Source organism: Pteropus medius, unplaced genomic scaffold, assembly GCF_902729225.1.
Source record: "Pteropus medius unplaced genomic scaffold, Ma_sr-lr_union100, whole genome shotgun sequence".
NCBI classification, from domain to species: domain Eukaryota; kingdom Metazoa; phylum Chordata; class Mammalia; order Chiroptera; family Pteropodidae; genus Pteropus; species Pteropus medius.
This window is the reverse complement of record NW_024341756.1, coordinates 539,437-565,004: the sequence shown is the minus strand read 5'-3', so window position 1 is coordinate 565,004 and position 25,568 is coordinate 539,437. Positions and strand designations below refer to the sequence as shown.

General features: G+C 41.8%; 1 long non-coding RNA gene across 5 annotated transcripts in view; it reads right to left on the bottom strand.

Annotated features, from left to right (window-relative positions):
• Positions 1-25,339, bottom strand: part of LOC120594589 (uncharacterized) — a 30,799-nt gene extending 5,460 nt beyond the window's left edge. For 2 of the 5 annotated variants that reach the window (XR_005650637.1, XR_005650635.1), the window contains exons 1-2: positions 24,997-25,253; positions 21,539-21,577 (exon numbers count right to left, since the gene is read on the bottom strand). This is a non-coding gene — a long non-coding RNA (uncharacterized LOC120594589). The other 3 variants (XR_005650634.1, XR_005650633.1, XR_005650638.1) reach the window with 2 other exon arrangements.
• Positions 25,340-25,568: the final 229 nt, after the last annotated feature.

Sequence of the window (25,568 nt, the reverse complement as noted above, 5' to 3'; positions counted from 1 at the left end):
CCTTAAAATGTCTACTCTTACCACTCTTATTCAACATAGTGCTGGAAATTCTAGCCACTGCAAGAGGAAAGAAAAAGAAATAAAACTAAAGAACTGCCAATTGGAAAGGAAGATATAAAGTATCTCTATTTGTAGATGACATGATTGCCTACATAGAAACATTAAGGAACCTGAAGGAACGAGAAAAAATCCAGAACTAAGAAATGAGTTCAGCGATGTCTCAGGATATAAGATCAATGGACAAAAATTAATCACATTTCTGTATACTAATGACAAACAAATGGAAACTGAAACTTAAAATGCAACACTATTTATAATCATTCCAAAGAAAATTAAATACTTAATTATAGACGTAACAAAACATGTACAGGATCTGTATGCTGAAATTACAAAATGTTGATGGAAAAAATCAAGAAATATCTAAAAAATATAGAGACATATTGTGTTCATGAATTGGAAAGACATCAGCTGTCCCCAAATTGATTTATAGATTTAATGCAATTTTTATCAAAATCCCAGCGAGGTTGTTTGTAGACATAAGCAAGCTTATTATAAAATTTATATGGAAAAGCACAGGCCCTAGGATAATAACAAGAATCTTGACAAAGGAAAATAAAGTACGAAGAATCACCCTATCCAATATTAAGGCTTACAATATAGGTACAGTAATCAAAGCTATGAGATATTATACAGCTTTGTGGAGGGACAGACACACATAGATCAATGGAACAGAATAGAGAACCCGAAGACAGACTGACAATATGCTCAACTTACTTTTGACAAAAAGTCCAGAACTAAGAAATGAGTTCAGCAATGTCTCATAATATAAAATCAATGCACAAAATTAATCATATTTCTGTGTACTAACAATGAACAAGTGGAAACTGAAATTCGAAAGCAATTCAATGAAGGAAGAATAATCTTATCAACAAATAGTGCTGGAGCATTTGGGTGTTCACAGTGAAAAATAGATTCCCTCCTAAGAAGACCAGGTGCTGTAAGTGTAAAAAATTAAAAAATAAGGGATTGTAAGCTGACAAGGTCCTTGCAATCTCTGAGGTCAACCAAGGGTTGCCTCGCCTAAAAAAAAAAAAAAAAGAAGAAGAAGAAGAAAAGAAAAAGAAAATTTCTAGGTCTAGGCTGAGGCAAAGATCTTAGACTTGACGCAAAAGCACAGTCCATTAAAAAAAATAAATTAATAAAAACTAAGAAGTTGGACCTCATCAAAAAACTCTTGCTCTATAAACAAGCTGGAACTAAAATATTAGAAAAGAATAACTGTAAAATGGGGTATGAAACAATAATCTGAGGTCTTTTATTTCTTGAGAGAAGATTATTGATCATTAACTTTAGCCTTTTTAAGCAAACAAGTTAAAATATGAAGACAAAAATATAAAACTGTAGTTATTTGTAGATGCTATTATGATGTACATAGAAAACCCAAAAGAATCCATGGATAAATTTTTAAATAAATAAATTATTTTAGCAAAGTTGCTAGATAAAAGGTCAATATAGAAATAATTATATATATCTGCAAAAACCATTAATTTAAAAAATTTAAATGATACCATAAATGAACTCATAAAAAATTAAATATGAAGGAATAAATCTAACAAAAGCTGTGCTGGAGCTCTACACAGAAACACAACACCTAAATAACTGGAGGAATATATCATGTTCTTAGATTGGAGAATTTAATATAACAAAGATGTTAATCATCCCCACATTGATCTATGATTCAATGCAATCAATCATAGCCGAAATCCCAACAGTGTTTTTAGAGGAATTTGACAAACTAATTCTAAAAGTTCTTAGAATAAAAATGAAATGGCCTGCGAATAACTAAGGTATGCTTTAAGAAGACAAGGTGAAGGGATCTGTTCTACCAATAAAAGTTATTTTAAGCTGTATGACAGAGTGGTCCTGGTGCAAGGATAGAGAGACTAGTGGAGCAAAATAGAGACTCATGCTTGCATGAGCTCTTGATTTTAGACAAAGTTGTCATTGTAGGCTTTAGAACAACGGATGGAGTTTTCAATAAATGGTACTGGGGGAATAGGATATCAATGTGGGAAAAAAAAAAATAAAACTTGACCCCTACTTCACATCATCTATAAATATCAATTCCAGGTGGATTAAAGATAATTTAGGAGAATGATTTGGGAGGTGGGAAAAGACCTCTTAAATAGGGTACAAAAAGCAATAATCAAGAAAAAGGGAAAGATTGCTAAATTGGACAACGTTGAAATTAAGAACATCTGTTCATCAGAAGACATAACTGAGAGTAAAAAAGCAATGCACGAAGTAGGAAAATATATTTACAATGCTTATTAAAAACAAAATTCTTTAATCCTCTCAAGATATCCTACTGATCAATAAGGAAAAGACAAGCAAATCAAAAGAAAAATAAGCTAGAAAATTGAACATGGAATTCATACAACAGAATATGCAAGTGGCTATTATGAATAATGCTTAATCTTATTAGTAATCAGGGAAATTTAAATTCATATCTCTTTGAGTCACCATTACACATCCACCAGGATGACTAAAATTTAAAAGACTAACAATAGCAAGTATTGACAAGATTGTGGAGCAAGGGGCAGGTACTGACCACTATTGGCAAGAGCTTATATTGTACAAATATTTTGGAAAATAGATGACATCATTGACTGAAGTTTAATATAAGCATACCCTATGGCTCAGCAATCTAATTCCTAGATATATACCCAACACAAATGTGTGGACATATATCTTAAGAGTCGTGTACAAAAATGATCACAGAAACATTATTCACAAAAACCAATAATTGGAAACAATCTAAGCATTCACCAACATTAGGCTTAATAACTCATGATATAGTCATTCAATAGAATATTATATATTCCAATGGAAATGAATATATTGTAGCTATGGGAAACAACATGGATGAATCTCACAAACAAAATATTGAGTGTAAAAACTGAGGAACATAAGAATTCACACTGTATGATTGCTTATCACTGTTGAAAATAATATACATCAAAACCTGAGGAATGCCACTGAAAGGTACTTCTAGGGGAATTTGTTATCTTTAATGTTACCTATTAGAAAAACATTCTTAGGGTCTAAATGAAGAAGTTAATAAAAATAAAAACCTGGTTAGAAGAAAGATTAGAGCAAACATCGATGAAATATAAAATAAAGATAAAATAGAAAAAGATCAACCAAATCAAAAAATTAGTTCTTTGAAAATACTAATAGAATTAAACAAACCTCTAGAACAACTGACCAAGAAGATGAAGAAAGTATTAGCATATAATACAAGGAATCAAAAAGGAATAGAATTTTAAATACAACAAAATTTAAAAATAACTAGACCATTATTATGCCAGAGAATTTGAAAACTTTGACAAAATGGACAATAATTGGAAGAAATAAAACTTTTTAAGAAACAGAAAACTCGAAGAAGGCTTAAACATTAGGGATATGGAGTCTGGCTTTAAAATCTGCTCAGAGAATGAAGAACAGAATCAGGTCCAGAGACCCATGTAGCTGTGTTCATCAGATGCTTTCAGAACACGTAATCTAATCTCAGACAAACTCTGCCAGTTTGTAAACAAGGGGACATGCCCCTCCACTCATTACTAGATTAACATAAGTATGATGCCCAGGGTCTTCCCTGAGGCAGGGCTGCTTGGCTAGCCCTCCTCATCTTGGGCCTGAGAGAATAGGCTCAAATTTAAAAACAGAGCCTAGCAGCTGTTTCTAAACAGAGTTCTTTCACACAAGCTGTGCTTCAGGAAGAAGCCTGCATTAAGTTGCCTGCCTCCTGCAAAGTGTTCCTGCCTCTGAGCCAACTCTTATAAAGGAGTTCCTGGAATCCTATTTCAACCAATAGGACTGAGACTTTCCCCATCCAATCAGATCTGTGCAGCTATATCCTCATTAGCACCTTCACTGACTAATCAGATAGGCTTCGTTCTGAACAATCAGGACAGTGCTTTTTAGATCAAACTGTGAGGATTTGGTGTCCTCATTTGCATGAGAACAGACTAATTAGGAATTGGGGAAGGGACATCTGTCTATACAAATCAGCTTCCCTCTGGTTCTGAAAGCATACTTTCCCTTTCCACCAAAGATTAAAGACTGTCTTTCCCTGGCTGGAGCTGTAACACCAAAGACCTCTTGCTGAACCATAGAGGAGGGAAGTATACCAGAATATACTGGACTGGAGAGGATGGGAGCAGAGCAGAGCAGAGCAGAGCAGAGCTGTCTAACCAGAGAGGAGCCTTGCCCAAGGGCTGCCTCAAAACCATGCTGTATCACAATTGAGCTGTCTGCACTAAATAAAGTTTCCTTCTTCACTACACCCCAAAGTGGGGATTCCTGTTGGTGTTGAATTGGCAGCAACAATCATGGTTGACAGAAGCAACTTGCCCATCAGGCCCCGCCATGCCCCAAGCACTTCCAGTTCCTGTCCTTTGCCCTGAATGACTACAGAGTAGAGTCAGAGGGGCACCCTGACGCCCATGCTCTCGGGAAGCCCAGCACAGGAGGTCTAAGAAGTGGGGAGACAGTGCCCAGCCTTCTCTAAGCAGGGTCAGACTGCCCTTTGGCTCCCCTCTGGTTCACACATTTGCTCTTTAACCTCACTGGGAACTCCCCTCTCCTGGTCTACCACCCTCTCTGTCTCCAATTTCTTCACTGAGTTTATTTTATGCATCTTTTCTTAACATCTGGTATTGAACATAGAGCTAAGTAATCTTCATTCTTTCTTTTTCCCTAACATAGGTTATATATTTCCTTCTAGTGCCATTTTACCTGCATCCCATGACAATCAATATCTGCTGCTTTCTTATTGCTTGGATTATATCTTTTGCATTTTTCATTATCATTTCTCCTCTGGCCCACAAATTATTTTGGTTTTCAGATATATCTGGGTTTGGAGCCTGTCTTTCTGTGATTGACTTCTAATATTATTGTGTCTTGATTAGAGAGCATGTCCCATATACCATCTTTCGTATTTGTTGAAGCTTTCTTTGTGGCTCACGACATGGTCAATATTATAAAGGTTCCATTTGTGCTGAGAAATCATGAACGTCCAACATGTTGAGTGTGGGGTTCTATATTGGCCCAAGATGTCAAATTTTAAAATTGCGCATTTCAGATTTCATATATTTCATATATATTACATAGTTTGCTTTTTTTTTAAAATTTAGTTAGAGAATCTGTTTTTAACGATATATTTTTTTATATCGTTATATACTTTTACTGTCGATATATACTTTTCGATATATACTTTTACTGTCTTACTTTCTATTTGTCCCTAGTGGACTGAGTTTTCTTGTTCTTTTTCCCTCCCCTGCTGGTCTAGATGTTATAAGATATATTTCTGTTTTAATTACAGTTCATTTTTTTGTGTGTTTAGAGGCTTGGATGCACAAACTTGATCACTCCTCAGTTCAGAAGGTGTCTCCTTCCGTCTCCCTTCCTACACATCATCAGTCCACACCAGGTCCCACTTCAGTACTGGTTATTGTTGGTGTTGGTTTTTCCTTTCACTCACCATCTCTGATCCCATTCTTCACATGCCCCACCCCAGCAGCCCCTCATCTATTTTACATGTGCCTTATAGTCCACATGCCACTTATTTATAAATGTATAAAGGTAGATAAGAAAATTACAAAGTATTATTTATATGGGCTTTTGTGGTGCACATTAATGGTTTTGGGCTCCAGGGTTCCCCCTGATTCTTTCATTTCACACAGTGCATCCGTTTTTAGATTTGTCCTTATCACAGCCCTGTATGTTGCGTAGTCTTAGCCTCGTGCCACGCATTATGGACCTGACAATGGACTTGGTCTTTCATGTGGCCTTGAGAGATCTAGGTCAGACTCTTGTTTCTCCATAACCACTTTTTCTTCTAGAACTCTCTCTTTGCTGGTTTTGGTTTGTTTGACACTTGAATGCTTCCATCTAAAGTCTTATGTTTTTAATTCTTGGAAATTCTCCTTCAGCATTTATTCAAATATTTTCTTCCCATTTCCTTTTTTCTGTCTTTCCAAGACTCCTGATATAAAGATGAAGACACTTCTTTTTCTAATTTTCACACCTCTCAACTTTCCTCCTATGCTTTCCATCCCCTTTCTCCCTTCTTGATGCTTGCTGGAATAGTCCCTCAGTGAAGCTTCCAGTCCATTTCAACATGTATATTGTATTTGTCATCCTCAACATCTCTAACTGGTTCATCTTCATAACTGCTTCTTTTGAGCTTATGTTCCCCAAATTCTCCTTTATGACTCTGAAGACTTTGGTTGCTTGTCTTAAGTACCTGCTCTGTCTGTTCTATCAGTCTGTCTCCTCTGGCATAGGTGACTCCCTTTGGGGTCTGTCATAGGTTTCTGGCCTTTTATTAGAGGCCTGTGAGCTCATGCTTATTTCCTTGGAGATATCAGCCACCTTGGCCATTAATGTCTCCCAGGGGTAGATGTGCACTGTATCTCACGCTTCTCCAGATAAGGTTGTAGTAAGAAAGGGAATATCCAGGAGCTGGGCAGCCCTCATACCCATTACTATGAGCCCTATGCCCAGGTGGACCCAGTATAGCCTGATATCACCACATTGTTGCCACCAGTTTGCTGCCAGCTTTATACCTATAGGGTATATAGGGTGATGGTGGGGCTGAAGGGACAGGTTGGAGCAGCTGGTCACTGCTCATGTGGGAATGATCTTAGTTTTTGCTTCATTCTGAGTTTCCTGTCTGCTCTGAGTACCCTCTGTGCCCAGTGGCAGAGGGGCCTCCTCCAAGGTCAGAATGGGGGTACTCAGTCCCTACAAGCAGAAAAAGGGAAAAACCTAGCATGACTTTGAGGCTGCCTCACTAGTTCTCTCCTTGCCCATTATGTCCTCAGTAACTGGACTGACTCTGGTCTGTCTCCCCAGGTATCCCCTGGTTTTACATTTGCTCTGGATCTCTCTCTTCTAGCACTGGGAGGAAGTTGACAGCAGCCCTTGATAGTCTACCATTTACTCTAGCACCAGAAGATTTCAAATATTCAAATGCAAAAGCCCTCTTCTATCTCCATTCTCACCAAGTCCTTAACACCATTTATGATCTCTGATGCTTCCACTGACGCCCAGTAAGGCCTCCAACTTGAATCAACCAGTTGCTCACCTTCTTGATTGCTGGAAAGAAACAGCTGTTACTGTTAGAGTCACCATGAAGTCATGGCCTCTGACCTCAGTGGACCTCACCCTTGGATCCAGCCACCTTTTGTCTCTATACCCTGGAACCTTACCCTCCCACCTCCCCCCACCACACACACTCACATATTCTCACACACACACTCTCTTGTTCACACACTAGCTCACTCTCACTCACACCACCAAGAGAGGTGATGAGGCAGCAGTTCTCCTGCCACTTCCCCATAAGCTCTGCAACTCTCTTGCCTGGCTGCCTCAATCCTGACTTCAACAAACATTTTCTTCCCCACTCCTGTCCCTAATACATATACAACTCTATTTAAATTGCTTCTCTTTTTAAAATAAAAGGGGAGATAAAAAATCTCCCTCTGTCCCATGTTCCTCTCTGGCTCTCTTCCTCTTACAGCCAACTTCTTAGCAGAGCCTGTGCCATCTCTTCTCATCTGTGCCCTGAGTGCTATTGACTCTCCAACCCCTTGTGGAGGTCCAGCTTTGGGTGGTCACCAGTGAGAAGGCTATTTAGCATGATAAATCCAGCATTCCCAAACTCAACTAATCTCAGCACCATTTTCTATGTAGCACCCTCATGCCCCAAGGAACACATCTGGGGAACCAAGAACCATACCCACTGTCTCTTTGGATCCACACTAGTCTCCTGGTGAAGCAGCATGCTGGCAAACCTGAAGGACACCCGTCTGTTGTCCCCACCACATCTCACTCAGCATTCTTTTCCTTCATGCTGTCCATGACCCCTGCCCTTACTTCATGGGGCCCCTGGTTCTCCTCCTTCCTTCCTTTCAGCTGCTCTCAGCTGCAGCCCATCTTACTGTGTACACTCCCAGGGCCTCTGGACCTTCAATGACCACCCCCTCCCCCCGCCACTGGGAATGACCCCCTTCAATTTTAGCAACTCCTAGGTTCCCCTTCAGTTTCTCCCTGTCAAGGACACCTCCTGTTCCATGGGTCCAACAAAGAGCTTGTCAGCTCCCCTGGAGGAATGAATACCATGTACCTGCCCCCAAGCACCCAAGCTGTGACAGTGGGCAGAGCCCTTGCCTCACCCCAACACCCACTGGGTCTCTGAGTGGCCCTGCCTGGCCCCTGCCCATCCTTGAGCATAGCCTCAGGATTTTTCAGAAGTACACAGGGCCACCTGCCTTTCTAAGAAACAGCAAACAGACTCAGAGCTCAGGAGGGAAGTGTAGGCAGCACAGGGAGGTGAGGCAAAGGAATGCATTTAAGGGACCTCATCCTTTCCCTTCTTCCCTGGCCATAGGTCTGAGTGAAGCCTGCAATCAACACAGAGGGCCTCTTTTCCCCTGGAGAGAATAAACACAGTCCCACGGCTACAAGCCCCACTGTCCTCTGACATGAGGATGTCTCTGGCCATCCTGAAGGACACTTAACCCTGTGATAAGCCCACCTACCACTGTTTCCAGCAGCTGAAGGAGCACTTCCAGCTGTCACCACTTAAATAATGATGGGGCATGGGAGTGGAGGTATGTAGACAGGAGCTGCCCCATGAACCTCCCAAGGGGTGATTGCGGACTGGGGGAAGACCAGTCCACAGATGACTATTGAGGTGGCTGCAAGGGCTCACCTCCAGACTCTCATTGGCCAAGGCTATCTATTACTTACCATGCCCTTAGCCACATTTCTGACACCTGCTAGGAGCCAGGCAGAGTGCAGGTAACACTGTGGGGGAAGCAGGTAAAGGAGCAAGGGCTGGGCCTCCTGAGGCTGGTGGGAAGCATGATATTGTCATAGGAAGAGGAAAATAAAAGATGCTCCAGGAAGGGTAAGATAAAGTGAGGTGCTCCAGACCCTCAGAGTCCACAGGCCACAGCCCCAGGCCCTACAAGGGCCTCTGTGCAGGCCTGCCCTGTCCTGCCATGGATGGTCTCTGCCTCAGCGCCTTCTGTAAGATGGAAATAAAATTTGAAGATGCAGTCTGTCAGCTCAGCCAAGCACCCTCTCCAGGGCCTCTCCTGGTGAGTTTGGAAGCTCTCCCTACCCTGACTGTTCCAAGGACCTGCTGAGCTTCTCTCGCCTTCCCACTCAAACACCTTCTCCAGGAGGCAGGTGGTGCCTATTGTTCTCTGGCCTCGGTGACCTGTGCAGTTGTTATCTACTCTCACCTCCCCCTCCCCATTGCCAGGGCCCTGCTATTGCCTGCACAGTACTTACCTTCTGTGCTCCTCAATTCATCCACTAGTTCACCACCTATGTCCCTCAAGAACCTGAGCCCCATGATGACAGATTGGCAGCTAGTCCACCCTGGGATCCCTGGATCAGGGCCTGGCACAGGAGGTGCTCAGCAAGTGTTTTGCAGATGAATAAAACTGAGTGATTAATGTTTAGAATGTCTTCCTGTTTAATTCCAACAAAAAATATTTCTTTTTTTTTTTTCATGAATGATTAGGCTGTGTTATCCACCTTCATATCTGTGTTATCTGTATTAGTCTTTTTTCTCCAGAGAAACAGAACCGATAGGAGATATATACATATATATATGTATATATCTCCTATATATACATATATCTATCTATTGAGAGAAAGATTTATTATGAGGAATTGGCTCATGGAATTATGGAGGCTGTGAAGTCCCAGGATCTGTCATCTGCAAACTGTAGACTCAGGAGAGCCAGTGGTATAGTTCCAGTCTGAGTCCAGAGGCCTTAGAATCAGGGGGCTAATGGTATAAGTCCTAGTCCAAGGGTAGGAGAAGACTGATGTCCCAGCCCAGCAGGCAGGCAGGAAGGTAACAAATGCTCCCTCCCCCAAACTTTTTGTTTTATTTAGGCCTTCAACTGATTGTATGAGGCCCACCCATGCTGGGGAGGGCAATCTGCTTTACTCAGTCTACTAATTCAAATGCTAATCTCTTCTGGGAATACCCTCACAGACACACCCAGAAATACTGTTTCATCTAGGCCCTCCATGGCCCAGTCAAGTTGACACATAAAATTACCACCACAATATTTAGTTACCCACACCTCCTGCCTCATGCATGGTCAAAGCGGGGACTGGCTGTCCTGCCGAGACAGGCTGTAAGAACTTCAGGCACATTAACAACCAAAGGACCCCCATCCAAAAATCTAAACACCAGTCCCAGTACCACACATTCCAGGCTCACATGGCCCTAAGAGGAAAGTGTTGAGGGGGTAAGTCACACAACTTGCTAGTGAGGAGCTGCAATTTGAACCTAGGTCTAGCTGGCTTCAAAGCCAAAGCTCCCAACTACTGGTCCACTGACTCTCAAGGGGCAGTTTACTCCTTCCCCTGATCACCTGACAACACTATGCCAAGCCCTGCAGAGCTCTGTGCATAACAAAAGGGGACTCTAACAAGCCTTCTGGAATTCTGTAGCTAGGGGCTTAGATATATTTATGTCTTTATTTATCTAGATGAATTTGCGGCAAACATAAGAAAACTGAAAACAATCACGGCTAGACAATTGTTTTGTGTGATTTTATGTAATCAGAGCATCTATTTATTGGCATCTGTAGGCACACAAGTGTGTATTTTCCACATACACCCGAACACAGCTCTGCCCAGAATTCTACCACACAGCTTTTGAACAGCTAGGAAGATGACCATAGCATCAAACTTGCTTTGCATTTGGAAAACGTATTTGATGGGAAGTTTTAGGAATAGAAAGTGCAGTGTGAGCCTGCAATGATTTCTTAAGGACATGTTGCTAAATGATTTAATCCCTTCCTGAGATACTGCACATAAATTGATGAACAATGGATTTTTTTTGTCAGGCTAGTAAATTTCTCCCATTGCTTCTACTTAGAAAAAAATTTTTGAAATATGATGCAATATACGATTATTACAAAGCACTCTGCACCCAGCCCCCTTCCTTCGCAGAGTATAAAGCTACAGTAGAATGAAGGACAAGCTGGTGGAGGTGCTTCCAGGATGAGCAGAGTGCTGCTGTTAAATTAAAATAAATGAAGGCTACTCCCAGATGGTGACTCACACACAAAGGAGGCTGGAGACAAGGGGGATGGCTCGCTACTTTCCTGAGCTGTGCCCAGGCTCTGCGATGAGACAGGGAGGGAGTCACTTACAGCCTCCTGTCCCACTCAGAGCACCCCCAAATGTCATACTTACGTCTGTAGGGGGGCAAGGGGATCCCAGAGGGACCAGAGGAGAACCTCACTCACCTGGCAGAACCTCGGATCCAATCATCCAACATATGCATTCAGTCTGACAACCTCACACTACACCTTTTTGTAAGCCAGGCAAATAGCCATTTCATGCCTAAAGGGACACCTCTACTGGGAGTCCTCCAGGTTGTACCTCCAAGAAGTGCTGCAACAGTCAGCAAGGGCAGGTTCCTGGAGGAGGGGATAGTGCATGAACAGTGGGACTGACAGGTAACCAAGTTACGTAAGGCAATAGTGTGATGGGCAGGAGGCTGAAGAGATGCTAGGTACGGGGGTCTGTAGAACGTGAATAGCTAAGATGGGTCTTGCTCAGCACCTTGACTGATCCATCCCTATCTCTGACTCTGCTGAACAAAACCTTCTGCTGGGTGCATGCTCCCATCCTACCCCAGGGTGACTTTCCTGGCCACTGAAGGATGAACCCTAGGGACTTCCCTTCTCAGGTATAGATGGGTCTTGGAGAGCTCTACAACCAGGTAAGCAGTCTGCTGTGGTTACCTTCATGGGGCTGAGTTGGGACCTCATTCATCCTGGTCTTTCAGATCTGAGGATGGTGTGGCCCACAAGCCTTGTCCAGGTGCATACTTGCCCCAGCTCCCAGGCCCATGGGGCCCAAATGGGAATAAAGCATAATGCAGGGTCCAGGTTTAGGCCTCAAATGCACAAAACCTGCCCCCAAAGACCACTCTCAGCCAGACTTAGCCTCCAAACTCAGGGTAAGGAACGATAACGGGACAGTCCCCTTTCACTGGCAAATCAGGGCCATGACTTAACTAGAAAACAATCTGAATTTCTGGGGGCAGAAGGTGGGGGAGAATAAAACAAGAAGAAAACAAGCTAGAAAGCTATTTGTATAAAATATGACAGACCTATTGCTAATTTTTAACATAAAAATTCCCTCAAATTTTAATGAATTTATTAATCCTCAACTGATAAAGGTGTAGTAATTATGAAGAAATAGTTTATGAGAATGAAACACAAACAGCAAAAGAAAGAAAAAAAAAACAAGACTACGACATCATAAAGTAGAGTGACTTGCTCAACCATACAGCAAAGAAACTCAGATTGAGTAATAAGTTGTAGTTTTGTACCAAATTAATGTCTTAATGCCAAATCCAACAGTGATAAGTCTGGGGTACAGGAGCAAGCTTCTGGTGCTATGGTTTTGGGAACTGGTCCGGTTCTTCAGGCCAGACCCACACACTATTGTATTCAAACACTCATACTCTGGGACACTAATTCTACATTTGAGCAATTACTCTGTGAATATGATTTAAAAGAAGGAAAAAGCTATATATGAACTAACAGGCTCACTGCAGCATTATCTTCATTATTGAAAAAATAAGGACAATCTAAGTGAGTTCCAGTGAGAGGAAGGCTGGTTACTATAAGATAGTAGCTCATGTAGTGCCTTAGGCTTCTTTCTGGTACAAAGTTAGTGAGTGAAGCATAACACAAACACTTCCACTTTTGCCTCAAGTATAGGCCAAGATAGCCAACAGATATGAAAGCAATGACCACTAAACAAGAAGCTGTGGATGGTTTTCCCTTCTGTGCATATGAAGTTTTTTATTCATGCTAACTTGCAACAATTCTGTTTATTTCAAGTGATCTGCTGTGATGTCACCATAGGCGTGTGCTCTTTGATAACTGCTCCCTGATTGCCACCATTGAGGCCTTCAAGTCCTTTCTCTTCCTTTCCAGCCCACATGCCTAATTCATCCTTGGCAGAGAGCCCTTTAAAGACACAGTAACCTCCCAGCATTACTTACTCTTTATCTTGCCTACTTGTACTCACCCAACCTCCTTCTGAAGAAATATCCCACAATCAGCAATAATGGTTATAATAAACAAAAATTAAACAACAGGCTCATGCAACAAAGAGGGAAAAGAGACCAGGGACTGTACCAGAGGACCAGTCCTAGGAAAGTAGGTCTGGAATTGAGCATAAAAGTAGGCACTGAGCTACCTGGAAGCCAAGGTAAAAAGGAAAATAAGACATATTTTGACCTTCATTATCTAGGACAAGAAACCATAACCATTTGTTGGGACAGACCAGTGTTTCTATAACATGACTTAAGGAGACCTGTTACTATGTATTTGCTCATACAAAGGTCCTAAAGACGTCTCAGGATCTCCAATGTTCCTGGTTAATACAAGAACATTCTTTGAGTGATCCGATCTCATCCTAGCGTTGTCAAAATGTCCTGTTGAGTTCTAGTTCTCTGAAACATTTCAGTTGGAACTCTGTAATGTAATCAAGGCAGGTCACTTTCTGAACTAATCCAAATGTGAATACTTTCAGAAATGAATGGCAGTCTTGGACACCACCCTTGGTTCCCTGACACAGCTTTGTTTTTCATTCAATGGTAGCAATTAATGTAAGGAAGAAATGAAATGACAGAACAATAAGTAGTGCTTGGGCTCCTGGACCAGGAGGTAGATAGATGCCTGTCGCTTGAGAGTTCTGGTTCCTTCTAGGGTAGAGAATATCTTTCTGCCATGTGGCCTGAAGGTGCTAGAGGACTCTGACAGGCATCAGGAACGAGGTGGGCTACCAGACCTTGATGCTTCCCCCATGAGCTCTCACCATGCAGCCTGCTGGCAGAATACAGGGACATGGCTCTCCCAAAAAAGTTGGTCCTGCCCTCCACTGACACTACCTTTCCTCTCATAGCACTGTGGTAATAAGGCCTGAGCTAACTGCTTCCTAGGACGATTGAAAGTTATTCACTTCCCTTTATGGCCCAATCGAAATACATTTTCTTTATCTAGAAATAACATGCAAGTCTAACTATGAGGAAGTATAAGATGTGTGTAAAAGGGAAAGCCCCACTATGATCGGGTCTCAGCCTTTCGATGTGAATCCACTGAGCCAGTGCCAGCACCAATAAACACTATTTCCTGCTTATTGCCTTGGTGTCCCATCTCCCTGTCCAAGTATCCTACAACATTTCTGGGGGCTCCTTTGGGATCAGAGACAGCCAGTTTTTGCCTCCCTTGTCATTGGGGTTGTCCCCCGGGACGCTAGGAGAAGCAGACTCTATGTGGCACCAGCAGACCTGTTGTCTGTAGGGGTGGGTAAATAACTCCTCTAGCGGACTGAGGTGGTGGCTCTGAGAGCACAATGGAACCCAGTGAGGTGCAAGAACCAGTGCAGGAGCACTGCTTGATGGACTGGTAAGGACCTGGATCCAGGTATTTGACTTGCCCTTAAAGAGGCAGAAGAGGAGTCTGATCAACTCCCGAGGTCATCCTAGTAGTCTGTAGAGGGAGATGAAACTATGACCTCTCAGGTATTTTGGGTGGAGGGTGGTGTTTGAATGATGAGAGCCTGAGTGTGAATGAGACACAGCCTGGCTGCGAAGTGAGAGTTGAGCCCGTATTTGCGGGTCCATGGAGAATCTCATATGGCTTAGAGTTGTATCATTGGATCTCTGTGAGGAGTCTACTCCAGTGATCCAAGTCAGGGTCTTATACTGACCCATCAATTGCTAAGAGGCACCTGAAATATCCCCACAAGGGGAGCAGCCAGAGAAAGGTGAAGTGAATCCCTGAGCATATATGCGTCACCATCACACTGTGGAATGTGGGTGGACAAGAGAGTAAGCAGACCCCCTTAGGATGTATGATAAAGAATTTTAAGGAGGGCTTTTCAGGAGATTATGGTGTGAAGCTCACCCCCCAGAAACTTCATATTTTTTGTGAGATAGACTGGCCCTCATTTGATGAGGGGTGGTCATCAGAAGGATCCCTGGACAAGGCAGTGATAGCCAGGGTCTATTAGGTCATTGCAGGGAATCTCGGTCATTCAGACCAGTTCTCCTATATTAATAGTTGGCAGGATGTGGTCCTGACCTAACCCCCTTGGTTGAGAGCCTGTCTGGAAGGGAATTGCAGAGTAATGTTAGCCCGGGCCACTGAAACCTCCAAATGCTGACCTAAAGAAAAGAAACCAATCTTGCCAAGTGAGCCAGAGGATACCCCACCTCCATGTGCTCCCACTTATCCACCCCTGCCAAGGGCCTCAGAGCAGCCAGCTATGCCCCTGAGACCTTTGTCCTCAAGTCCACATGAAAACAGCCTGGAATCCACAGATACCTCATTCTCGTTGACCTCTGTAGATTCTCCACCACCTCCTGCCCTGACCCCCTATGGCCTGACCAGAACCCGACCAAAAGCAGCTGTCTCTAGAGAAGAGGCCCTCCAACTACCCCTGCATGAAACACAGGACCCCATATACTATGACCAGGATGGCCACATACAGTCTGGCTGATGCACCTTTGTGTACTAGCCCTTTACCACCACTGACCTCTTAAAATGGAAAAATCATACTCCCTCCTTCACAGAGAAGCCTCGGGCTATGGTTGATCTACTGTAATATATCATCCAGATGCATAAGCCCACCTGGACCGATTGCTGCCAGCTCCTCCTGACCCTCTTCAATATAGAGGAACACTGGTGAATCGCCCAGGCTGCTTTAAAGTGGCTAGAGGAATATGACCTGGCAGGGACCTTAAATGTTCAAGCCTATGCCCAAAACTAGTTCCCCAAGGGGGACCCCCAATGGGATCCCAATGAGGACAGTGGACTCCAAATGCTCGAGTGCTATGAGGAGGCCCTCCCAGGCAGTCTAAAGGAAGGAGGGAAGAAAGCCATGAATATGAGTAAGATCTTGGAGGTACTCCAGGGACCCGAGGAAAGCCCAAGCCAATTCTATTAGAGGTTGTGTGAGGCATTTTGCCTTTACACCCCCTTTGACTCAGAGGCAGCCCAAAACCAGAGGATGGTTAATGCAGCTTTTGTCAGTCAGGCCCAGGGTGACATCCGGTGCAAACTGCAAAAATTGGAAGGTTTTGCTGGTATGAATGCCAGTCAATTGTTAGAGGTGGCAATGAAAGTGTTCGTCAGCCAAGATCAAGAAGCCCAATGGGAGGCAGACCAAAAAATGAGAAAGAAAGTAGATCTGCTCACTGCTGCCCTCGTAAAATGATCAGGAGACTCCTGGAGAGATGCCCTGACATGCTGCGGATGGGACCAGAGGAGAAGGCGACCGAAAGAATCACCTCACTCAGACATGAGGTTGGGGCGGGACCAGTGTGCTTGTTGCCACCAAAAGGATCACTGGAAAAATGAGTGCCCCCAACAGTTGGGCAGTTACCAGCCTGCTCCTGGCCCAAGAGGAAGAGGCCAGGTGTTCCAAGGATGGTACCAGCCAACACGGTGACCACTTGACTTGAGGCCGCAGAAGATTATTTTGTTGGCCTAGATGCCTTGAGAGACTATGGAGAAGAGTAGGCCAAACTGGGCTCCATTCTATTAGGCCCCCAGGAGCCTATGGTCAGAATGACTGTAGGGGGTTGACCCATTGACTTTATGGTAGATACAGGGGCAGAACATTTTGTGGTGACTCAACCCATAGGCCCTCTTTCACAGAGACAGGCCACCATTGCAGGGGCTACGGGCAGCCAGACTCATCGCCCTTTCCTGCTGCCCAGATGATGCAACCTGGGAGGCTGCAAAGTCATTCACAAGTTCTTATACCTCCCTGACTGCCCAGTGGCTTTAATTAGTTGAGACTTGTTAGGAAAATTGAAGACCCAAAAAACCCTCACCTTCCATGGCCGAGTAGCCCTAACCCTGGGGAAACCAGAAGCAAGGATCATGACACTCACAGTTCCCCAAGGAGAAGAATGGCTCCTCTACAGTAGGGAGACCACAACCTGGACCTGAACGCCCCTTCAAAATACTTGGGGTATGGGCTGAAGACAATCCCCCTGGACTAGACTGGAATATTTCCCCAGTACTGGTAGAGCTCAGACCAAGAACAGAGCCCATACGTCAGAAACAGTATTTTATCCCTCACATGGCACAGATCGGGATCCATAAACATCTAGAGAGACTCAATAAGTATGGGATCCTTCAACTGTGCCAGTAACCATGGAATATGCCTCTCTTACTGTTCCAAAAAAAAAACCCAAAAAAACAGGGACCTACGATTATCAGCCAGTCCAGGACATGGGGGCCATGAACAAGGCTACCGTAACTCTGGACCCAATCGTCCCCAATCCATACACCTGCCTGGGACTCATCCCCACAACCTTCTTCACATATCTAGATCTTAAGGATGCCTTTTTCTGCATACACCTGGCCCCTCAGAGCCAGTCGATCTTCACCTTCCAGTGGGAAAATCCTGAGAATAGAGACAAAGGCTAGCTAACTTGGACTTGATTGTCTCAAGGTTTTAAAAACTCTCCGACCATTTTCAGAACAGCACTGGCCTCCAACCTAAAAGCTTTCCTAGCAGACCAGAATGGCTGTGATCTGCTCCAGTATGTAGATGATCTACTGCTGGCAGAGAAAACACAAGGAGAATGTATGGAGGGAACACAAACATTCCTTACCCTATGGGAAGCCAGATATAAGGTTTCCAGAAAAAAAAAAGCTCAAATCTGTCAGGAGAAAGTTAAATACCTTGGCTTCTACCTATCCCAGGGGCAATGCCAACTCGGCCCAGAAAGAAAAGAGGCTGTCTGCTTGATACCCATTCCATCTACCTGATGCCAGGTTTGGGAGTTTCTAGGTGCCACAGGGTTCTGTAGGATCTGGATACCCAACTACTTTGTCTTGGTGAAACCCCTTTATAAGACCACAAAGGGGGGGCAAATGAGAATTCCTAGTATGGGAACAGGTACAACAAAAGGCCTTTGAAGACATTAAGCAAGCCCTCACTAGTGTACCTGGTTTGGGACTGCCTGACCTCTCCAAACCCTTTTTCCTGTATGTACATGAATGGGCAGGCATTGCAGTCGGGGTCCTGACTCAAATGTTGGGAACTGGGCATTGCCCAGTGGCCTATCTCTCTAAACAACTTGACTCCATCACCCAAGGCTGGCCACCCTGTTTGCGAGCACTTGCAGCCACGGCCCTCTTTGTGTTAGAGGCCGACGAACTGACTATGGGGCAAGAACCGACAGTTCAGGTACAAATTCAGTAATGATGTTACTGGAGTATAAGGGACAATATTGGCTAACCAATGCCCAGATGGTCAGATACCAAGGAATGCTGTGCGAGAATCCACGCATACGCCTAGAGGTAGTACGAACCTTGAACCTAGCCACCTTGCTACCCATTGGGCCCAGCCAGCCAGACCACCATTGCATTGAAGTCATGAATGAAGTGTTTTCCAGCCCACACGACTTGACAGACCAGCCCCTCAAGGACCTTGGTGCGGAATACTATACAGATGGTAGCAGCTTCGTGAGGGGAGGAGAACATCTTGCAGGATGTGCTGTGGTGGCTCTACATTCTATCACTGAGGCAAAACCTCTGACTAGGGGAACCTCAGCCCAAAAAGTAGAGTTCATTACACTGCTGTAGCAGGAGTACATGTCAATATACATACTGACTCTAAATATGCCTTTACCACGCTCGATGTAGACTTATATAAAGAGAGGACTGATCAATTCATTGGGGGAAAGACATAAAGTATGGAAAACAGATCCCTGAGAGTGATGTCAGAAACATGGCAGTGTGAGGGATGTCCCCAGATCTCTCCCCTTGAAACAACAATAGGCTGAACATCTAAAATTCAATAAAAAACACCCAAACTGCACACCAGTACATGTGAATGTGGGATCTGAGCATAAGAGCTACCACAGGTCAGAACTCCGGGTGTCGGGTGGTGGACTGGGAGAAACAAAGAAACTGCCTCTCACAGCCCACTGGAGCTCCCTGTAAGAGGAGGAGGAGGGGAGAAGGTGCGGCAACTTCCCTGAACAGCTCTGCCTGGGAGGGCTGTGAGCTCCACATGGCTGGTAGCAGGAATAAGTCATCAGGGCATCTGAGCAAATGCTACCAAAACTGTCGCTAACACTGACAGGAACTGAGACTGAGGGTAGCAAGAGTGTCCAAACATCTATAAGAAAAAAAAAAAGGCATTATTAAGACTTTATGTAAAGCAGGGATCCAAGGGGCTTAGACAAAAAGTAATGGAAACCAAAAGAAAAATGCCTTCTTTGCAACAGGCTAGAGAGATCATTATATTATAAATCTTCTATCTGGAAAAAAAGCAGAATATACTTCCATTAATGTCCAGGCAGAGAAATAGTACATTAAACACCATGAAAAACCAAAGTGACAAGGCATCTCAGAAAAAAAAGAAAAGAAAAGAAAAATCTCCAGAAAATAAGCTTACAGACATGAAAATATGCAACTTAAATGGCAGAGAATTCAGGATTGTGCTTCTGAAAAAAACTCAGTGAGGTCCAAAACGAATCATATCAACAGTTTCAGGAACTGAAAAACAACTAGATGAGCAGAATGAGTTTTTTAGCAAGGAGATTGAAATCCTCAAAAAGAACTAAATAGACCTGGAGATAAAGAACACACTGCAAGAGTTGAAAAAAAAAATAGCAAGCTTGGGAAATAGAGTCGACTGAATGGAGGAAAGGATCAGTAATATCGAAGACAGAAATCTTCAGAAATAAATCAGAAGGAAGAAGGAAGAAACCGAAGAATGAAAAATCATGAAAGAGAAATACAAGAACTAGCTGATACCATCAGGAGAGAGAACATAAAAATAATGGGGATTTCCTAAGGCCAGGAAAAGGAGCAGGGACTAGAAAGCATTTTCAGACAAATGGTGGACAAGAATTTCCCAAATCTAAGGAATGAGCTGGAGCTTGGAATTCAAGAAGTCAACACAACACCCAATTATCTCAACCCCAAAAGGCCTTAACCAAGACATCTTGTATTAAAATTATCAAATATCAATGACAAAGACAGAATTCTCAGGGCAGCCAGGGAAAAGAAGACGGTAATCTATAAAAGAAAACCCATCGAATTATTGTCGGACTTCTCAGCACAAACCTTACAAGCCAGAAAGGAGTGGAATCAAATATTTAAACTATTCAGTGAAAGGAACTACCAGCCAAGAATAATGTATCCAGCTAAGCTCTCTTTTAGATATGAAGGAGAAATAAAAACCTTTCCAGACTTACAAAAATTGAGAGAATTCTCCACTATGAGGCCTACATTGCAGGAAATATTGAAAAAGTCAGCTCACCTAAAACAAAATGACAAAAAAAAAAAAATAGATCATTAGGAGTAAGATGACTAGCAAGCTGATAGAAGCAGAGGAGTGCAACCCTTACTAAGAACAGGGCATTATAAGCTTAAACACTAAGAAGAAGTTTGCTATAGCAAGATAGTAATGAATGTTGAACATACATAGGAACAAATTGAGACAACAATACTGAAAAGGAGAGGATTCAAAGATCCAAATTCACAAATGGAGATAAGGCAAAGAAAAGGGATGACCGTATATAAGTAACTGTCCTTTACATATTCATAATGCTAACCACAAACCAAAGATTCAGAACTGAAGTATATAACATAAAACAAAAAGGACCAGAGGAAAAACTCACAAAATCCAACCAAAATAAAGATAACAGAAACAACAAGGAAGCAATGGAAATACTGAGCTACCAGAAAGCAAAAGATAAAATGGCTATAAGAAGACCTCATATTTCAATAATCACCCTAAATATAAATTGACTGAACTCACCAATAAAAAGGCACAGAGTTGTAGATTGGATCAAAAAACAAAACCCAACCATATATTGCCTCCAGGAGACACACCTCAGCTCCAAAGACAAATATAGATTCAAAGTGAAAGGGAGGAAAATGATATTTCAAGCAAATGGTATTCAGAGGAAAGCAGGAGTAGTGGTATTAATATTGGACAAAATATACTTCAAAATAAAAAATGTATGGAAAGATACTGAGGGACACTTCATAATGATAATGGGAATCATGCACCCAAAAGACATAACACTTATTAATATCTATGCTCCCAATAAGAAAGCCCCAAAATATGTAAAGCAATTACTAACAGAACTAAAGAGAGAAACAGATTTAAACATTATCTTAGTAGGGGATTTAAATACCACACTGCCGGATATGGACAGATCATCTAAACAGAAAATCAATAAGGAAATAACATCCTTAAATGACACATTAGAACAACTAGACATAATTGACATTTACAGAGCCTTCCATCCCAAAACAGCTGCTTATACATTCTTCTCTAGTGCACATGGGACATTCTCAAGAATCGACCACATACTGGGACACAGAGACAGCCTCAACAAATATAAGAGTGTTGAAATCATACCAACCATATTCTCTGATCATAATGCTTTGAAGATGGAGATCAACTGTAAAAAGAAAGCAAGAATTACAAATACATGGAGATTAAACAATATATTACTGAAGAATAACTGGATCAGAAAAATAAATAAAAAGAGAGATCAAGAACATAGAAACAAATGACAATGATAGTACAACACATCAAAACTTTTGAGACAAAGGAAAAGTGGTCATAAGAGGAAAGTTCATATCATTACAGGTCTACCTCCCAAAACAGAAACGAGCTCAAATAAACAGCCTAACAATTCATCTTAAAAAACTAGAAAAGAAAAAACAAATGAAGCCGAAAGTGAGCAGAAGGAAAGACATAATCAAAATTAGAGCAGAAATAAATGAAATTGAAAACAAACAAAAAAAATAGAAAAAATAAACACAACAAGGAGCTGGTTCTTTGAGAAGGTTAATAAAATTGACAAACCCCTGGCTAGACTCACTAAAGAAAAAAGTGAAAGGACACAAATAAACAAAATCAGGGATGAAAGAGGGGAATTACTACAGACACTACTTATAAGTAGTGTCTGTAGTAATTATTGAAATTACTTAGACATACAAAGGATCATACAAGATTACTATGAAAAAGTATAGAACACCAAATTTAATAACCTAGAAGAAATGGACCGGTACTTGGAAAAATACAACCTTCCTAGAGTGAATCAAGAAGAACTAGAAAATCTAAATAGACCGTTCAGCATATGGAAATGGAAACAATCATCAAAAACCTAACAAAAAGCAAAAGTCCAGGACTAGATGGCTTCACCAGTGAATTCTACCAAACATTCAAAGATTTAATGCCTATTCTCCTCAAACTGTTCCAAAAAATCAAAGAGGAGGCAATACATCCTAACTCATTTTATGAAGCCAGTATGACCCTGATACCAAAACCTGGTAAGGATAACCCAAAAAAGAAAAAGTACAGACCAATATTCTCATGAACACAGATACAAAATTCCTAAATAAGACACTAGCAAACTAAATACAGCAACATATTAAAAAGATTATACACTTTAATCAAGTGGGCTTCATCCCAGGGGCAATGGGAGGGTTCAACATATGCAAATCAATTGTGATACACCACATAAACAAATTAAAAAAAGAATCTTATGATCATATCAATAGATGTAGAAAAAGCCTTCGACAAGATACAGCATCCATTTAGGATCAAAACACTTAACAAAATTGGTATAGAAGGAAAGTACCCTAACATAATAAAGGCAATCTATGACAAACCCTCAGCCAACATTATATTTAATGGTGAAAAACTAAAAATCTTCCCTCTAAGATCAGGAACAAGGCAAGCCTGTCCGCTATCACCACTGTTATTCAATATAACATTGGCTGGTCCTGGTGAGTGCAATCGGCAAGAGAAAGATATAAAAGGCACCCAAATAGGAAACGAGGAAGTAAAACTGTCACTATTTGCAGATGACATGATTATACAGAAAACCCTAAAGACTCCACAAAAACACTACTAGAAACAATAAGCAAATACAGTAAAGTTTCTGAATACAAAATCAATGTTCAAAACTCCATAGTGTTCTTATACTCTATTAATGAACTGTCAGAAAAAGAAGTGGAAAAAATAATTCCTTTTGCAATTGCAACAAAAAAAAATTAAGTACCTAGGAATAAATTTAACAGAACATGTGAAGGGCATATATAATGAAAACTATAAGATCCTATTAGAAGAAATTGAAGAAGATACAAAGAAATGGAAAGATATTCCGTGTTCTTGGACTGGAAGAATCAACATAATTAAAATGACCTTATTACCTAAAGCATTATACAGATTTAATGCAATCCCCATCAAAATCCCATCAACATTTTTTTTTAAAGAAATAGAACAAAAAATTATCAGATTTGTATGGAAGCACAAAAGACCCCGAATTGCCAAAGCCATCCTGAGAAAAAAGAAGGAGGCTGGAGACATCACTCTGCCCAACTTCAAATTATACTACAAAGCGACAGTAATCAAAACGGCATGGTATTGGCAGAAAAACAGACACATGAACCAGTGGAACAGAATTAAGAGTCCAGAGGTAAACTCATGTTTAGATGGGCAAATAATTTTTGACAAAGAAGCCAAAAACATACAGTGGAGAAAGGAAAGCATCTTTAATAAATGGTGCTGGGAAAATTGAAAATGTACATGCAAAAGAATGAAATTAGACTGTTGTCTATCACCACACACCAAAATTAACTCAGAATGGGTTAAGGACCTGAATATAAGACCTGAAACAATGAAATGCATAGAAGAAAACATAGGAACTAAACTCAAGGACCTTGGACTTAAAGAGGATTTTATGAATTTGACTTCAAAAGCAAGGGAAGTAAAAGCAAAAATAAGTGCGTGAGACTACTTCAAACTGAAAAGCTTCTGTTCAGCAAAAGAAACCATCAACAAGGTAAAGAGAGAACCATCAGAATGGGAAAATAAATTTGCAAGCAACACCTCCAATAAGGACTTAATATTTAAATATACAAATAACTCATATGACTCCATAACAACAAAAAAAAAACCAAACGATCCAATCAAAAAATGGGCAGAAGACCTGAACAGACACTTCTCCCTAGAGGACATACAAATGGCCAACAAATACTTGAAAAGATGCTCAACATCACCAGCTATTAGGGAAATGCAAATCAAAACCACAATGAGATACCATTTCACACCTGTTAGAATAGCTATAATCAACAGAACAAGTAATAAATACTGGAGAAGATGCGGAGAAATGGGAACTCTCATACATTACTGGTGGGACTGCAAATTTGTAAAGCCACTATGAAAAACAGTATGGAGATTCCTCATAAAACTAAGAATTGATCTAGCATATGATCCAGCAATCCCTCTACTGGGTATTTGCCCCAAAGACTTGAAAACTCATATCCAAAAAGATATTTGCACACAGATGTTCATAGCAGTATTATTCACAGTGGCCAAGACATGGAAACAACCAAAGTGTACTATGATAGATGATTGGTTAAAGAAGCTGTGGTACATATATACAGTTACTCAGTCATAAGAAGAAGAGATGAAATACAGCCATTAGCGACAAAATGGATGGACCTTGAGATAATCATGCTAAGTGAAATAAGCCAGACATAAAAAGTTGAAAACCACATGATATCACTTATATGTGGGATATAAACCTAAAAGCAACAAAGAAACAGGACAAACAAACAGAGACTCATGGATATGGACAATAAACTAGTGGTCACGAGAGGGAGGGGGAAGAAAGTGGGGGAGGAAGTAGATGGGGGGAAATATTAACGAAAATAATTTCTTCAATTAAAAATAAATAAATTAATACATTTTTTAAAAGATTTTAAAAAAAGAGAGATCCTTGAGCTCCTAGATGCTGTATGGGCCCCTAAGAGAGTGGCAGTCATATATTGCCAGGAACATCAAAAAAAGAGACACTGTGATTACCTGGGGAAATTGCAAAGCGGATCACGAAGCAAAGCTTGCGGCCTCCGAGAGGGTATCAGAACCAACAGCTCTGACTGCCGCCCTGTTCTTCAGTCCCTTAAGCGGAGTGGGATTCTAAGTATTCACAGCATGAGGATTCCTGGTTTAAGACCGAAAATGGGAGTTACCTCTCTAGTGGATTGTGGAAGTTTGAGGACAGATGAATAGCAATTCCTGAGGCCCTAGCCCTAGCCTTTGTCAGACAGTTCAATCAGAATACTCACATTGGCTGGACGGTTCTTGAAACCACTTTGGGCCAGTATTTCTACATCCTCTGGCTCTCTAGCATCTCCCGAGTAGTATGTAAAAAATGTGAGGTATGTGTTTGAAACAACCCATGACAGGGGCCCTGTCCTCTCTGGGAGTCCAGAGTGTGGGAGGAACACCCTTTGAGAACTTGGAAGTAGACTTCACTGAGATGCCCCAATCTCAGGACTACAAGTACCTCTTGGTTGGGTAGAAGCTTACCCCACCTGGACTGAGAAGGCCTGAGAAGTAGCCAGACTGATCCTCCAAGAAATTGTTTCACAATT